The sequence below is a fragment of the Mustela erminea genome, chromosome 4 (genome assembly GCF_009829155.1).
Source record: "Mustela erminea isolate mMusErm1 chromosome 4, mMusErm1.Pri, whole genome shotgun sequence".
In the NCBI taxonomy this organism is placed as follows: Eukaryota; Metazoa; Chordata; class Mammalia; order Carnivora; family Mustelidae; genus Mustela; species Mustela erminea.
Window position 1 is genome coordinate 139,824,083 of NC_045617.1, and position 16,521 is coordinate 139,840,603.

Here is a 16,521-nt window from a genome sequence, read left to right on the forward strand (position 1 = left end):
TCAAATTTATTCTTCTGAAAAGCCATCCATTGATGAACATCTTTTCCAGATAATACTAATGATGAATCCAGGATCCAGAGATAAACTCAGGCGCTGGAACACCTAGGGCCAGACTGAGAAAAAGTCCAATCTATCCTCCCGCTCCATGTAGAAGGACCACTTACCAGTGCAGCTTGGAGGAGACGGGGGCTCTCTAATTCTGGGGTCATGTGTCCTTTCTCTATGCTCACCGGCTCTGTACTATCTCAGTCTCCCATCAGGGAGAAGCACTGGGAGGGGAGGGATTGAGTCGCTGTATTTTCAGAGGACCACCAGAGGGCGCCACAGTTTGCCACCAAGTCCCTGGAAGGCTGCGGGACTGGTTGTTCACGGCACTGAAAGAAGGAGAGGTGTATTTTGAAGGTAGAAGAGCACGTAAGGGGGAAAAGGAAGGGAAAGGAAAAGAGATACAAAAAAAAGAGAAGAAGAAAAAAGGAGAGTAGGATTTTTGCTTTCACGGTCTCTTTCTAGCTGTAGCAAATGGCTTCCTCATTTCCTAACTTCCTAATGGACACCTAATGGTGTCCTTAATTTACCTTCTTGGGGCTGAAACACACCCGTGGCTCACCCGGACCCCTGGAATGCTCACTTCTGGATGCACAACGGAAAGATTTCTTCCAAACATGGGGCCACACGCTATTTTATAGATGCTAAGCTACCAAAGAACCGCACATGCAGACCCATTGTGCAAACATTATCATTAAGAAGATACTGGGTGAATTAAGGCAAACTTACAGAGGGTTTGCCTGAGAATTTCTGTTCTGAATGCACTCATCTTAAGTGTCTTTACGTCTACATTTTTATCTCTCTCAGAATTTTATGATTTAGCTCAGGGGCCCTAGCTCTCCAAAGTGCTGTCCTCAGACCACCAGTGCCAGTCCCCACCCCCCATCCCCACGGCCCCCAGCCGCTCTAGAAATGCAGCATCTCAGGCCTCACCCAGCCCTCCTGATTTCGGATCTGCATTTTAACAAGATCCCCAGATGATTCATAGGCACAGAAAGGTTTCAGAACCTCAGGTATGAGAGTAAATTTTCTAATCATCAGCTCCTAAACAAATTAAACATCTCTAGCCTCTCTTTCTGATGGGGTAGTTTCTGAGAAACAAAACTGAGTGCAGCCTATGCAAACGCACGAGTGGATGGGGCCTCGGAGATGGGCAGCTAATATTTAGGGACTATCCAGGGGGTTATTTTGGGGTCACTTAGACTCAGTATAGTTCTAAGTAGCGAATGCTCCTTTTCTTCTGGTTCTTTGTGCCTCCAAAAAATATAGGGAAGCATGCTTTAAAAAAGCTGCTATCATCAATTTTATACATGACTTAATCATCTCCAAGAAGAAAAACAAAATTCAACAAAAGAAGCCCCACGCTTCCATCTCTGCTATAAATTCAACAAAATTCCCCCACGACCATGGATTTACGCTCTTTCAGAAATGATAGGAAAACGAGATGCCTTTGAGCTGGCAGATGTGGGAATGTGTCCCCACTGACTCTTAAGTCTTGTAAATAACAATGAACTGCTTTGAGTGGAAGCCACTCCTTAGAACTTGCTACATACAGTCCTAAAAATGCACCCCAAGGTCATGGCAGTAAACTGGGGTTGCTCTGCCGAGCACGCCCCATGGAGCGAGTTTCTCAGTTTGAGTGGATCCCACAGAGGCACGGTTTCTGAGTTAAAGAGGAAGAGCTGCGGAATGACGAGGCTGGGTCAGTTCCAGAAAAACTGGATGAGCATTCAGGAGACAGAACCATCTGGCCCTGGCAGGCAAGGTCACCAGGGCATGGCAAAGGTTCTCTAAGTACGGAACGTGCTGATCTTCCTTTCTGTTTCAGTCTACTACTAAGCTGGAAGGTTTGAGTCATGCCCTGCAGAGAGGACTTTGTTTAGGTTAAATATGAAAAGTGAGCCTAGGGGCTCCTGGGTGGCTGAGGGGGTTAAGCCTCTGCCTTCGGCTCAGGTCATGATCTCAAGGTCCTGGGATCGATCCCTGCATCGGGCTCTCTGCTCTTCAGGGAGCCTGCTTGGGCCCCTCTCTCTGCCTACTTGTGATCTCTCTCTCTCTGTCAAATAAATGAATGAAATCGTAAAAAAGAAAGGAAAAGTCGGCCTAACCCCATCATCCGTGGTGCTTCCAGGATGGAGAAAGATGCGCTGGATGGCAGCACCGTTAGATGCCTTCACAGTTGATTGGACAAGCACGCCCCAAGGGAAGTGGATCGCCCATTCATTCGTCAACTACTGACTTCATTTCTACTACATACTGTGGGCCTTAAGTGTTCAGCGTCTGCATGGAGCGAATGGCATGCAAGAACTCTATTTTTAGTTCTATTCTGTTCAACATTTTATTAGCGTTTTTGGTGTCATCGAGGTAAGAGAAAGCTGGAGGAGAGCCTTTATTATTGCAATTAATATTCAAATACACGGATCCTCCACTTTTTGAAAGTTTGTGGTACACACTTTGCTTTTGCTAAAGACATGCATTAGCACCTGCTTTTGAAAACCAAAAGAAATCCAAAGAGGATTTTGCTCCTTTGAAAAAGGCTAAAAGCAAAGGTAGCCTTCAGCATCTGTTTTGCAGGGAGGGGCCGGGGAAGCCGCGCGCACCCTGAGCAGTGAGAGTGGCGCCACCACGCGCCTTTCCTGGGAACTACACCCAGCATCTCCGCAGTGAGCCAGCCTCCAGAGTTCGAACCCTGTTTTGCAGCATCTGGGCTTTATCTGGATTTATTTCGTGCATCTGTTAGCAAGATGTGTCCTGAGGTATCAGAAAAGCCTAAGAGGGGTTATTTTGGGGGCCTGGGAATGCTAAAACCTTCTCCATGTAAATTAATGATAACTGCTTCTTCATTTAATGTCATTTCGGTGTACAAAAGTTTTCATAGGAACGCTCTACTCTGAGATAGTGGGGGGGGGGGGGGGTCCTATATATCCCCAGAAGCTGGAAGTGATGGCACAAAACCAAGAAAATTAAGATTCATGAGAGTAAACGTAAATGCCCGCAGTCGGTTTCAATAGCTCAATACATTTGATAGCAGGGGCTGGAGGAATCTGGCTTATGACTGGCTCAAAAGACGGAGCCCAGGAATCTTGCATTCCACCATCCATTTAATAGGAACCAACGGTTTGGTAGGGGGCCTGAAAGACTGGAGTAATTACCAGCTTCACCAATAGATGCGCCGTGTTCAAAATAAAGGATGAAAACTACAACATCGTTTGTTGGTAAAGCCACGGTCCAAGGGGTCAGGACACGGTGGGGTGGGTCCGGGAGGGACGATTGGGTTAGCAAGAGGTCTGGACACAAGCCAGGCAAGGAACGGAGGGGCCAACGGAGAATGTATGGTCTGGGGAAGTGCAAGAGAAGCCAGACTGTAGGTGTATTTATTGCTCAGGTCTGTAAAGGGCTCTCCCTGGAAGGCGGGAAAACAGACCTGAGCCCCACATGACATGAGTACACACAGTAAAAATCAGAGAGTAATCAGAACCGCTCAGAATGGGCTGAGTTGGGTGCTCTGTGTCACCCCCAAGCACCAAGACCGAGTTTGGAGGCTCTAGCTGAGGGTCCCACACAGGTGGGGCGGACCGCTCGTCCTGCCCAGGTGCTCAAGTCACCTACTTTTATATTTTTTCATCGCAAGGACTTTGAGACTGTGATGTTATCTGCATCAAGGGGGCTTGCTTAGGATAAGCCTCGCCTACTTTCCAATTTTCTTTTTTGCTGTGTCCTCCACGAAAACCTCTCATTTGTTCCGTCTGCTCTGCCTCACACGGAGCTTCGCTGGGTAGATCTCTTGGTCCAAAATGAGGTGGCTTCTGAGGGGGATGGAGGGTCCCACCCAGGTCTTGTTAGGCCAGAGACCTCTTGAGAGGTGAACACAACTTTGCAGAAGAGGCTGATATCCTCACCCCAACACACACAGGCACCCCCTTTCTCTCCTCTGCACCCCGGGGCATGGATCTTGATCTTCACAGAAGGGCTGTGAGCTCAAAGAGAAAAAGCGAAGAATGACAGCTTGTCATGCACAATCCACGCAACGTCTAAGGACAGAAAGAACACGTATGTGTGTCCCTTAATTTGTATCACTAATCAGACAGGGGAGGGGACTGAACAGCGGACCCCCAAAAGGTATATCCATCTGGAACTGATGAGTGTGACTTTTGTTTTTGGAAAAAAGGGAATGTAATGGGTTACCCAAGGGAGCCCTAAATCCAACGACAAGTCTCGTTCTAAGAGAACGGCCGAGAAAGATTTGAGACACTCAGGCAAAGATAGTAGAGTTTTATGGCCCAAGGCCAAGGAACACCTGAGGCTCCCAAAGCTGGAGAAGGTTAGGACAGGTCCTCCCTATGAGCCTTGTCTCCAGACATGTGACCCCCGGAACGGTCAGATAAGTTTCTGTGGTTTTACAGAACACCGTGTTTGGGGTGATTGGTCATGGCGGCCCTAGGACATGAATACGAATGGTGCCCATTGATCGACCAGCTAATACATGCCAATAACTCAACTTCAACATCTTATTTACATCTCACAACAAACTCCTGGGGTTTGTGTTTTTACCTCCATGAGGACACAGGCTTGGGTAAGGCCTCAGAATCAGAGCGGGGAGCTAGCCCTGGAAACAACTTTCTTGTTCTTTCCAGCCATGATGCTGGGTAGACTGCTGGAGCAGGACGCACCAGGGGAGATGGCAGCCCAATGGCAAAAGTCCTTTTCTTGCACGTGCAAAAGAGCCAGGCTGCACTGAGTGAGGTAAGTGCGGAAAGATAGCCAAGGAACTTGGAGCCAGTGCTAATCATGGACTATGGCCAACGTGGTATTCAAGGTCATGCGCTGGGGTGACTAGAAACCAGATTTTGTCACCTCACAGGTAAGTGAGCCGGGGATCCCCAACATCATCCAGCTCAATGCTACCCACCCAATTCTGATCCGGATCTTAGTAGATCGTGCCCGAGAGAACATGAGATCATGACCTGAACCAAAGCCAAGAGCTGGATGGCTGGATGTTCAGCCGACAGAGCCCCCCAGGTGCCCCTCATCTCTAGAATGCTGTGGCCTCAGGTAGGGGCACTAAACACACTGCAGTGATTAGAAGGTATGAATCCGCTCCTAAGAGCACAGTCCCATCGGGGTGCTGCCTAGCCGGGCGTCGCACCGGGAGACTGGGAGTCATTCTTCTGATTGAAAGCCTGAGTGAAGAGGTCGGAGGCGAGTCCTCCAGCTGGACGGCTGCCCTGTTCTGCTGCTGCTGCAATCCTCTGCCTGGCAAGGAGCAATACCGCTGTGTCCCTCACCCTCAGGGGGGCTCCCCTCTTTGCTACTCCTGTGAACCCCACGGAGAGACAGCCTTCACCAAGTCTGGGCGAAACTTGACTCTGCTTCCTGGCTTCTGCCGTTACGGCTCCTAGCCAACACGACGACCGTGAAGACGGGGACATTCTCTGTGGGTCGAGGAGATGGGTCACGTGGATGGGGTCCCCCGCGTTCGTGGGCGCTGGGGGACAGGATGCAGGGAAGAGGCGGGACGGGGCCAAGCCCGCAGCTGGGCTGTGCTATCCCTGGAAGTCAGCTCACGTGGACGGTCACTGCAGCATCTGGGGAGCCAGTGTCCCCTGGCAGCCTGCCCGTGCTGGAATTCCTGGAAAGGCTCACGATGGAAAAATAATCACTTGGAGGGATAACCATCTGGACTGAAACCGGTCCCAAATGGACTGTCCAGCGGGGTTTGAGTTTTTAAAAAAAGCTGGAAATGCCTTTCTTGTCGAGACCTTCTCTGGCTCAGAGCACAAGCAAATACCTTTCTGCTTTCCAGTGTCCGTGGGTGCCCGACGCGCTCCCCCCGGGACACCCAAATCTCCCTGTATTCGCCACTCCAGTTGGAGACGGGGAAGAGTCGGTGGCGCGGGCACGTTCCAGCGCCCTACACTCCGTGGGTCTCACCTTGCCCTAGAGGGAACTGCTCTGAGGGCAGTGGCGCCCTCAGGGCCCCATCCCTGGGCCCCCTGCAACACGTGCAAAGAACTGACCACAGGAACACAGAGCCTGGGTTGGGAGGACAGAGAATCTGTCATTTTTTGACTCTCAATTCAATGTTCTTAGCACGACACGGGTACATCTCCCTACGGAGTTCATGTGGCATAGTTGCACTATTAGGGTAAATATTAACATTTTTATACAAATACAGATGAGAGGGAATATTATACATATAACATCAAATAATCTGAATACTGATTGATACATACAATATTATGATTATACTAATGAGAAGGGGGACAGAGCATAATAACAGGAATAAGCGATGGGTGGGCAGGGTACAGGTTCTGAACCTGCCTTCGCCACTAACTGCCTATGTAATATAGTTTCTCCTTCAATGTCATTTTAATTTTAAATGACACACATGCCCCGTTTAGGGAGGCAAGTGTTTCATCAACCATGTGTCACGTTGTAATTAATGTCTCGGCCTATTAAATGGACACACGCACAGCTCCTGGCATCCTGTGCACACTCAGTGAAATAGTAGCCGTCGTAATTTTAATTCGGCAAACGCGTTCTTGCCAATTCCCGGTTCTCTCTTGCCTCCATCTGTGGCTCATCACTCCTGGTTCTGCGCTAAAATGAATACGGTTACCTTCAAACTGTCAATCCTTTCAAACACCTGGGTGGTCCCCCCCACCCCACACACCTGTGATTTACATAAAAGAGAAAGTCACGGGCATCTGAGCATTTATTTTCTTTCTTCAGTCGATCCATAGGATGATAACAGTTCCCAAAGCAGAGGCCCCCCCAGTCCCACCAAAGAGCATGCAAACCAGTCAGCACAGACCAGCAGAGCGAACAGAAAGGGGTGCTAAACTCCAGTTACAAGCATTTCCCGGTCAAGGGTAAGTGTCCGGGTCCCTTGTTCCGCTCTGCCTGCTTTTCCACAATACTTCTTGGATGAGTAATTCCCAAAAGGCCTGGTGGAGAAATGCAGAATCTTCTTTCCACATCCCACAGGAAGGCTGCCAGCTGTCTCCTTGCACACACTCTCCTCAGCTTTGCTACACGCCACAGAGCAGCGCACCAGCAGCAGCCACGGGAGGCTGAGAGCTACCGGCCACCAGGGCCCGGATCTCTGAGAGATCAGATGGTCCTAGTTTACGAACAGAGAATGTGAAAGTCTCCACCACGTTAGAAAAATGCCTGGCTGGCCCCGAGGCCTTCGGGGTGTGGGGGTGGGGGTGGTTCTCAGCATTACTGCCCTTGATGTGGCTGGATGAAAGTGGAATCCGTCCCCTGAAGAGGCCCTCCTCCAAGAGAGTAAATGTTGGTTTCTCTCCTCTGGTTGTTTTCTGGTCTCTAGGATACTGTACCATTTTTCAGACCTCTTGACTACAAAGGCCCCGAGACCTCCTGGGACCCAACCTCCCCAAGGCAAAGCAGGTATCACAGAAGTCACCGAGGCTTTCCTTGTGCAGGAAGAGTGGTCCTTTCAAGACGTGACACCCGGCATACGATCGTGCATGGCAAAAGGGCGCTGGGACTCAGGGTGTAAGGAACTTGCCTGAGGTTACGTGGCTCCTACAGGGCAGAAATTAGACGAAGATCTTGGTGTGTCTGCTGCACGCCCCTGGGTTCCCGTTCTTGCACGGTGCAGTGGACTGGCTGGTATGCCGTGCGGGATTAACCTAACTCCAAGACAGTGCTGGCCTCTGGGGCGTCCTGTCGGATAGCAGTACGTTGGTTTGCGTGGAGGGTGTGGCCACCAGACAGCCTAACGTCGTGATTTATTAGGATGGGGGCTCTGGGCCAGGCAGGATCAGAGGAACACGTGATTGAGGGTATTTAACCCGACATCCGGGAGGGGCTGGGGACAAAGGGTAGCCCCATGGATGGTATGCAATTGAGCTCCAATTAAAAAAAAAAAAAAAAACTCTATGGACACGAAGGCTCTAGTGCATGTCCCTGGGAGGCAATACTCCACCGGGGACACATCAGGTTGGGAGGGCGTATGGCCCTCCAGCTCCGCAGGGAGAAGGTTCCTGAAAGCTTGGGATCTTTGGGTCCCTCCAGCATCCATCCTGCACGCCTCCTCCCCTGGCTGACTGAAGTCTGTATCCTCTCTCTGCGGTAACCTCTAACTGTGCGTGTAGCAGCTTTCCACGAGTTCTGTGACTCCCAGTGAATAACTGAAACTAAGGTTGGTTGGGGAACCTCCACTCAGATTTGTAACTGGTATCAGAAGTAATGGAAACCGTGTGAGAACTGTTCTCTCTAACGTCGTAGTTGGCCCATCGTAGTTGACTCCTTTTTATAGCTCGTGATGATTATACATTTAAACAGATCAAGTAATAAAATAAACAGGTGCACCCGGGTGGCTCAGTCGGTTAAGCATCTGCCTTTGGCTCAGGTCATAATCCCAGGATCCTGGGATGGAGCCCCGAGTTGGGCTCCCTGCTCAGTAGGGAGTCTGCTTCTCCCTCTGTCCCTCCCCTTGCTCGTGCTTTCTCAATCAAATAAATAAATAAATAATATCTTTTAAAAAAAGATATAAAAGGCACCTGGGTGCCTCAGTGGGTTAAGGCCTCTGCCTTTGGCTCAGGTCATGATCTCAGGGTCCTGGGATGGAGCCCCGCATCGGGCTCTCTGCTCAGTGGGGAGCCTGCTTCCCCCTCTCTCTCTGCCTGCCTCTCTGCCTACCTGTGATCTCTGTCTGTCAAATAAATAAATAAAATCTTAAAAAAAAGATATTATTTATTGATTTGATTGGGAGAGAGAGAGAGTGAGAGGGGGAGGGGGAAGCAGGCTCCCCACAGAGAAGGGAGCCCTTTGCAGGGCTCAATCCCAGGACCCTGGGATTAGGACCTGAGCTGAAGGCAGAGGCTTAATGACTGAGCCCCCCAGGTGCCTCTAAGTAAATAAAATATTAAAAAATAATAATAAATAATAAATAATAATAAATGAAGTCCACTAGGGTTCATGGATGAGAACAAGTCATTAACCGACAACTAGATCAGTCCAAATCAGTGTCCCTCCAAAGGACAGCCAGGCACATGAGAACAGAAAGGGGGGGGAGAACACAGTATCCAGCGTGATCCAGCCTGAGCCAGCGCCCAGTCCAGAAGCCCTCCCCATGGCAATCACCCAGGGGCACACGCATATACAAGCACTGAGTGGTTCAATTTTCTAGGTCCAGATCTCAGAGTATTGGAGCAATGGGGGCAGCCCATCAGCTAAGTCGCTAGTGTCTGAATACTCTCCGTCTGCCGGATGAACGGACTTGCCGGAAGTCTCCCATGACCGCCGGATACTGACCATCCCTTCAGACCGAATGGAGGGCTGGACCCCATGCCCTGGCTCTCCAGATTCTGGAGGAAGTAATTCCTGCAGAACACGAAGGAAGGTGCACACATGCCTCGGACAGCAGCCGTTTCCCTGTGTTCTCAGTTCTGCTCAACAGCAGGGATGTCAGGGGGCGCAGCTCCGGTCCGAGAGACAAGAAACCCGGGAGCCTTCGTTACAGGGCCTTACTCTCTGCACCTCCAGACCGAGAAGTCAACCCTTGCTGCCCGTCCGGCTCACCCTGGGTGGGGCAGGGGGCTTTAGAAACAGTACCAATGTCCAGACTCACTCTAGGCAGCTCAGTCCAAGCCCTCGATGGTGGGAACCAGCAGGTGCATCTTCAAAAGATGCCCCGGGGGATTCTAACGTGCAGCCAGAGGTGAGATCACACACGTGACTTTCCTTCTACCTCCACCACTGCTCGGCAGAATGCCTCAACGACACTTAAACACAGCATCCGATCCTCCAACAGAAAGACCGTGTTCTCACCTCTCACTGCACTTGGAACATCTATTACATGTCTGTAAGGAGATACCACTTACACACCCATGGGAATGGCCATTACTTAAAAATAAAAATATATATATTATTTATTTGAGAGAGAGAGAGCTTATAAGTGCGAACTGTAGCAGAGGGAGAGGGAGAAGCAGGCTCCCCACTGAGCAGGGAGCCCAATCCGGAGCTTGATCCCAGGACCCTGAGATCATGACCTGAGCCGAAGGCAGATGCTGAAAACCGGAGCCACCCAGGCACCCCTATTTTTCAGTCTTAAAAAGGAAGGGGATTCTGATATGTGCTACAAGATGGCTGAATCTCGAACCATCAGGCTAACTGAAAGAAGCCAGATGTAGAAATACAAATGTACAATTCTCCTTACGAGAGGTATGCAAAATCGGCACATTTCCTAGAGACGGGAACTAGAACAGAGGTGACCAGGGGGAGGGGGGAGCTACCGTTCTAGCGTGTGCACAGAGTTAGTTTGGGATGATGAAAAAGTTGTAGAGACGGATAGTGAGGATGGTCGTCCAAAAACGCAAATGTGCCCGATGCCGTTGAAGTGTCCACATAAAGAGGTTAAGATGGGAAATTTTATGTTATGTATATTTTATCACAATAAAAAAAGAATTTTTCCAAAATTACAAGGCACCATTTTAAAAGTCTGAAGATCCACAGCAATTTTGTTTACCAACTGGGCTGTGCCCCCGACGTGGGCCCCCCAGTTCTGCCTGGAGAGGCAGGGCTCACCAAAACGCCTGCCGGAGACCGCCCGCGTTCCCCGGCTGGGCTTCAGAGCATCTCTGAAAGCCGTCACGACGGTACGCACTTTTTCACATTCCCCACCGGGAGGACGAGCGGTGAGAAGGTCAGGCGTACGAGTGTCAGGAGGCATCCCCAAGCTCCCCATGCTGCGGCTGCTGGCTCAGGACAGAGGGCTGGGAGGGCTTCCCCAGCCGCCTCTGCTCCCCTGTACTTCCGTCCCCGGGGCATGCCTGCCCTCTGCATCAGCCACAGCAAGCTTCGGGGGAAGGGCCACCTCGTAAATATTTTCAGCTCTGCAAGCCATGCGGTATCTGTCACAGCTCCACTCTGTCACCATAGCGTGAAAGGGCCACAGATAACACGGAACCCAGCGGCTGCGGCTGGGTCCCGGTCCAACCCTCCAACACGCCGGGCTCCAGGCCTCTCCGGGGGTGCGTATCCCTGCGCTCTGGGCCCCTTCCACGCCAACCCCCGCCCCTCCACAAGTGCGCCCTGTTGCCTGTTTTCTAATCCGGTGGTTCTCACCTCTGGAGTCCCAGATGCTGCAGGGGCCGGTGTCTGGGAGCCACACGTTGAGCACCCACTGTTCTAAGTTACTCTCACGGGTCTCTTTCCCAACCCCGTATCCATGCCTCTCCTCTGTGTCCTGCTCTGTCCGCCCCCCCCACCCACACACTGCCCTACAGCTCTCTGCTTGACTTTCCTTCCAGTCTGGCCCCTGGGCTAATCCCGGCCACCCCCTCCACACCTTTGCCCACCGCGGGAACACTGTTACTTTCCTTTGTAAACACTCCCCAAATCTCAGCCGAGCTGCGCAAGACCACTGCAGTCTGACCCACCCTGCCCTTCTCCGAGGCTCACCAGCACTTAAAATAACCCCTGGTCTTAATTCATTGCCCTCATGGTCCTTGCAACTTGTTTTCGTGTGTCCTTCCCCTTAGATCGTGACCCCCCCTGCCCCCCACCCCTACCCTGTGCTGGGTACAGCCTGAAATTTCATCCCCCTTGACATTTCCCGGTTGCTGACCCATCTTCGTTGGTTCACGGTGTTCACCCTGCAGTCTGCCTACTGCAGTTTCGTCTTTCCTAGAAGTTGGCTCCTTAAAAGGCAAAGCATTTCTGGATCTTTTTCTAGGTTTCTGGATATAATGATACAGTGTTGGAGCAAACATTGAACTCACGACAAAGAACAAAATACTGTGCCTTTGAAAAGCATCTGTGCTTGGAGATTCCGTTTCAAACATAAAGTCTCATGTGAGATGATTAACCTCCTAGCCTTCCTGCACCAGGAAGTTCGAGCGGGCCGTGCGAGAGGTTATTAAAGATGTGTGCTCGATGGGAAGGCCTCTGAAAAGTCCACATCCAATGATCCCAAACTATGTCCAGATTGTTCTACCGCCAATCCCAAGGAAACGCTTCTGGTCGTCTTCGGATTTACTGGAAGGACTATGTATTTACAAAGACAACAATTCTGCTGAAACCAGCCTAAATCAAGCATAGAAAGACAGGGAGACAAGCTGGAAGGCAGCCAACACAGGAACCCTCTCCGAAATAAGCGTCTGTTTTAAAATTAGGGTATGACTCACGCGGTGAATGGGTGGCTGGGTTCTGACCCTCCGGAGTGAGCGGTTCATTCTGAAAAGCAGACCAAGGGGGGAGACCTACTTTCCACCTTCGTTATTCAGAATGAGGCTGCAGAGGGAAGCCGAAGGGACCCCGGAGTCTTTTCCGATCACCAGCAAAACGGACAATGGGATGACTCGCTACCTGCCGCCGTTTTCAATCAAAAAGCTGAATAATTACTTCGGTCTCTCACGGGGCTCACACGCAGCCAGCACGAAGCTGGTGGAGCCATGAGGACGCTGAACGGGCCGCCAGGAACCTGCAGAACCCACTCCTCCTCCCCCGGCTAAGTGCCATTAACTCCGTCAGATAGTCATTCACTAAGAAAATAGTTGACGCTTTCCCTGGAAGAACCTCCGTGCCCTCGAAGTCAGCAGTGCGTTTAGCAGTGAGGACTAGCTGCATTTAGCTGAACATGTCAGGGGCAGTTTTACATGCTTTTATTGAACTTGGGGTCGGGGAAGACGGGAATCGCCCCTCTGTGCGGCCCTCCTCGGCCATGCAACGGGACAGACGTTGTCTTGAGAAGCTGGCCAAAGAGAAGAAACGCTTTACCGATTCCTTGCCTTTGGAGACCTACGCCGCTTTGGGCGCTGTTTTCACCGGGCCATCAGGGCACGGCGCGACTTGGGTGTCAGTCACACGGATCGAGGCTCCGCCGCTGGCTTTTGCCATTTGCTGACGGGTGACTTGAGGGAAGCTATTCCATTTTCTAAGCTTTGATTTCCTTTTTTAAAAAAAGGAGTTAGTAATACACCCTCGCTCACGGCGTTGTTATGGGAGCGCATGAGACAAGGCGGCCAGGTCCTAGCATACGGGCTGGAGTATCTCAAAACAAGGGACCTCGAGCAATGAACTGCTTTCCAGCATCAAATGGCCTTCTGTTGGGGGACTGAGGGCACAGGCTTGGGATCCTAACGGCCGGCGCTGTCATTCTGACTCCTTCGCCCGCCAGCTGTGCCTCTGTCCCTTTATCACTAAGGTGGGAATAATACCACGACGTACCCCATCGGCTTGTCGTGAGTTCCCACGTTCAAGGAACGTATACCAGGGTCTGGCACCCTGAAAGCATGTTGAAAACCGGCTGTTGATGTTAGGGTTATCTCGTGAGAAGGGCCCCCGCTCCCCCTCCTTAACACAGGGCACATTTAATCCGTGCTACAAAAATACTTTCCTTTCTTGACTTCTTTCTGTGATTCCTTGGTGAATCACAGCACCAGCCAGTTCCAGCAAAGACGTTAGGTGAAACAATGTCTAATTAAAAGGTTCCTTGTCTCCCCTCCATTCACAAGAAATTGTCAGTCTTAGAAGTTCAGAAAGTTTACCAAGTCTCTAGAACTGTCTTCTAGGAAACAAGGCATGCTGGTGATTGATAAGTTTTTCTTCTAAACTGGACTAAGGCCTGGTCTGCAGAACAAATAATCCATTGCATCTACATTCAAACGTAAAATCCACATGCACTTGTGTTTTAAATTTGGCTTTGTCTGTATTACATACCATGTACTCCTGCGGTATAAATAGAAGCTTTCGGGTTTCTTTGACAGGGAGCACAGGCACTCATTAGGCATAAATACTCATCACGTGTTAAACCAATCTCTTTTCTACTTAACCTCTTCAGGGCACCCATGCCCTCCCCGGAGTCTCTATGACACTATACATGCACACACAGAAATGGGGACCGGAGGCCCTCACAGCAAACGAGAGGCGACCCACACCGTTGCCGTGGGCGGGAAGCAGGCCAGGGCTGTATTCTCAACCAGAAGTAAAATGTTCGGCGGACAGATGAAACGCAGCAGAGTCAGTCAGTGCCCTGCTGACAAGAGTTCATTTTTCTTCTTCACACGGGGGCCTCAGAGGACAGTGCACCTCTCTGAGCCTCTGTGGTCCCCTGTGTAATGTGTAGACAGTAATGACATTCTCAAGAGTTCACCGCAAGGGAGGACGGGGCACATGAGAAAGCGCAGAGTCTATCACAGAAAGAATCCGAGTGCATTTATGACCTGGCCTTCAGTCTCAGTCCCCTGACTGCCGGTAGGGAATTTCCACAGGGACGTTCCGGCTTCCCTCACCTACCAGCATCCACTCTGGTTCCGCACTGGTGCTAATGGTTCTGTGCCTGTTCCCGGGGGCAAGAGCAGAGCCTCATCCTGGGGGCCTCCCCACTGCTCCACTCCTATGTCCAGTTACTCCGCTGGGTTTGCTGGTCTTCCTTCAAAAGGTCCCAACCCCCGCTGGGAAGAGGCTCCCTTCTCCCACCTCCTTCCATTCCCACTATGGACTCAGGACTTGGCCTTGCCAGAGAAAGGGCTAGCCTTCGCTCCTGGCTGCAGGAGGCCGTCTACGTTAGACCTGATCGGAGCCCCTGTGCCTAGGACAAGTTACAGAAGGCAAGTCTCTTACTTCCTCACCTCAAATGGGGATAAATACACATGCCACACAGGAGTGGGGTGAGCACTAAGTGAGGTACTATGGATTTTTTAAAAGATCTTATTTACTTATTTGAGAGAGAGAGAAAGAGAGGGAAAGCACAGAGGAAGAAGCAGACTCCCCGCTGAGCAGGGAGCCCGATGCGGGGCTCGATCCCAGGACCCTGAGATCATGACCTGAGTCGAAGGCAGAAGCTTACCCGACTGAGCCACCCAGGCGCCCTGAGGTACTACGTATGACCCTTAGCACAGTACCTAAGCACAGAGCATTCAGTGCAGTACCTATGAGCTAAAACATGCAGTCAGGAGGAAATGACCTCCATGTTCCTTCCTTTCCCTTTATAATTACAAGGGGAGGGAAACAGACTGAGCACAGAGAAGTCTGCCAGCACTATTTTCACTACCTGCCACTGAGTATTTCGAGTTTTGCTTTTGCCCTCCTTTCCAGAGATCTACCATTCCTCCTGATTGATTTTTAAAAAATTTTTATTTATTTATTTGACAGAGAGAGATCACAAGTAGGCAGAAAGGCAGGCGGGGGGGGGGGGGGGTGAGGTGGGAAGCAGGCTTCCCGCTGAGCAGAGAGCCCGATGCGGGGCTGGATCCCAGAACCCTGAGATCATGACCTGAGCCGAAGGCAGAGGCTTTAACCACTGAGCCACCCAGGCACCCCACCTCCTGATGATTTTTTAAAGTTCTGCTTCATTCTTACGTAAGGGGGATCGATACACTTTCCTTAGAATGTAATTCCAACAGACTGAAGGGAGCCTGGGCCTCATTTTAGCGTTTCATTTTGGATCTATCGGTGTCCCCTGATTTCGTGGTGGTGACTACAGACGCAGTTCCAGATGTGTGCTGAGGGTCCCCACCTCCCTGCTCTTCTACGGATGATACTTTTGATTGAGAAATGGAAGAAAAAGCCTTTATGTCAATGTGATAACGGTGAGATAATGTCTTAAAACAGTTTGGGCTCTTCCTATAAAAAACATATATGTAACATATATATAAAATATATATTTATATACATTTAAAATATATATTACATATAATATACATTATGTATAATATAAAACAGGCATATTTTATATTATATATCTTATATATCTATATATCCTATATATAATATAAAACTATAAAAATGTATATTATATATTGTAAGATATGATATAAAATAGATATTTTACATATAACATTACACATATAAAATATATATCTTATACATTTTATATGACCTATGTAATGCTATACGTTATATATAATATAGAAATACCTACTATATGAAGTATATATTTTACATATTATATGATACAAAATAGTTATATTTTATATATAACATATTACACATATATAAAATATGTATTATGTATATTACAGTTATAATATAAAACATATATATTGTATATAATATAAAACAGATCTATTTGACATCATACAACCCAAATCGGATCTATCTCCTTAATATAGTTTATAAAATTCTCTAGTTTGCTTCCATTTTGCTCTGGCTAGCTCACGCGAAGGGTAGATTTGGTGGTAAACAGCAGCAACAGGCAGTGGCTGAGGTGGTCAGTAACATTTCCAGGGCAAATGACAAGGTGAAGCTGTCCTAAACACAGGACACAGCATTTGCCACTGAGCTTCGCCCGCTCTCCATGGGGCATCCGAAGGGACGTACCGCACACAGCCAGGCGTGAGTAATGCGGTGGACAGGTGGGTTTTGTTTCCTATTTCCTATTTCCTATTTCACAGCTGACTTGAAACTTCCCTCAAGGACAGTATGTAAGATGATGTTTTCATTAAAAGCATGGATTTATAAGGTGCCTCACAGAGCATTAAGTTTCTAGATCACGTCGTGTAT

The 16,521-nt window shown here is 49.6% G+C and overlaps 1 protein-coding gene across 8 annotated transcripts in view; it reads right to left on the minus strand.

The window, feature by feature from the left end:
• ATXN1 (ataxin 1) overlaps positions 1–16,521 on the minus strand; it is a 400,612-nt gene that overhangs the window by 26,082 nt on the left and 358,009 nt on the right. The window lies entirely within an intron of this gene.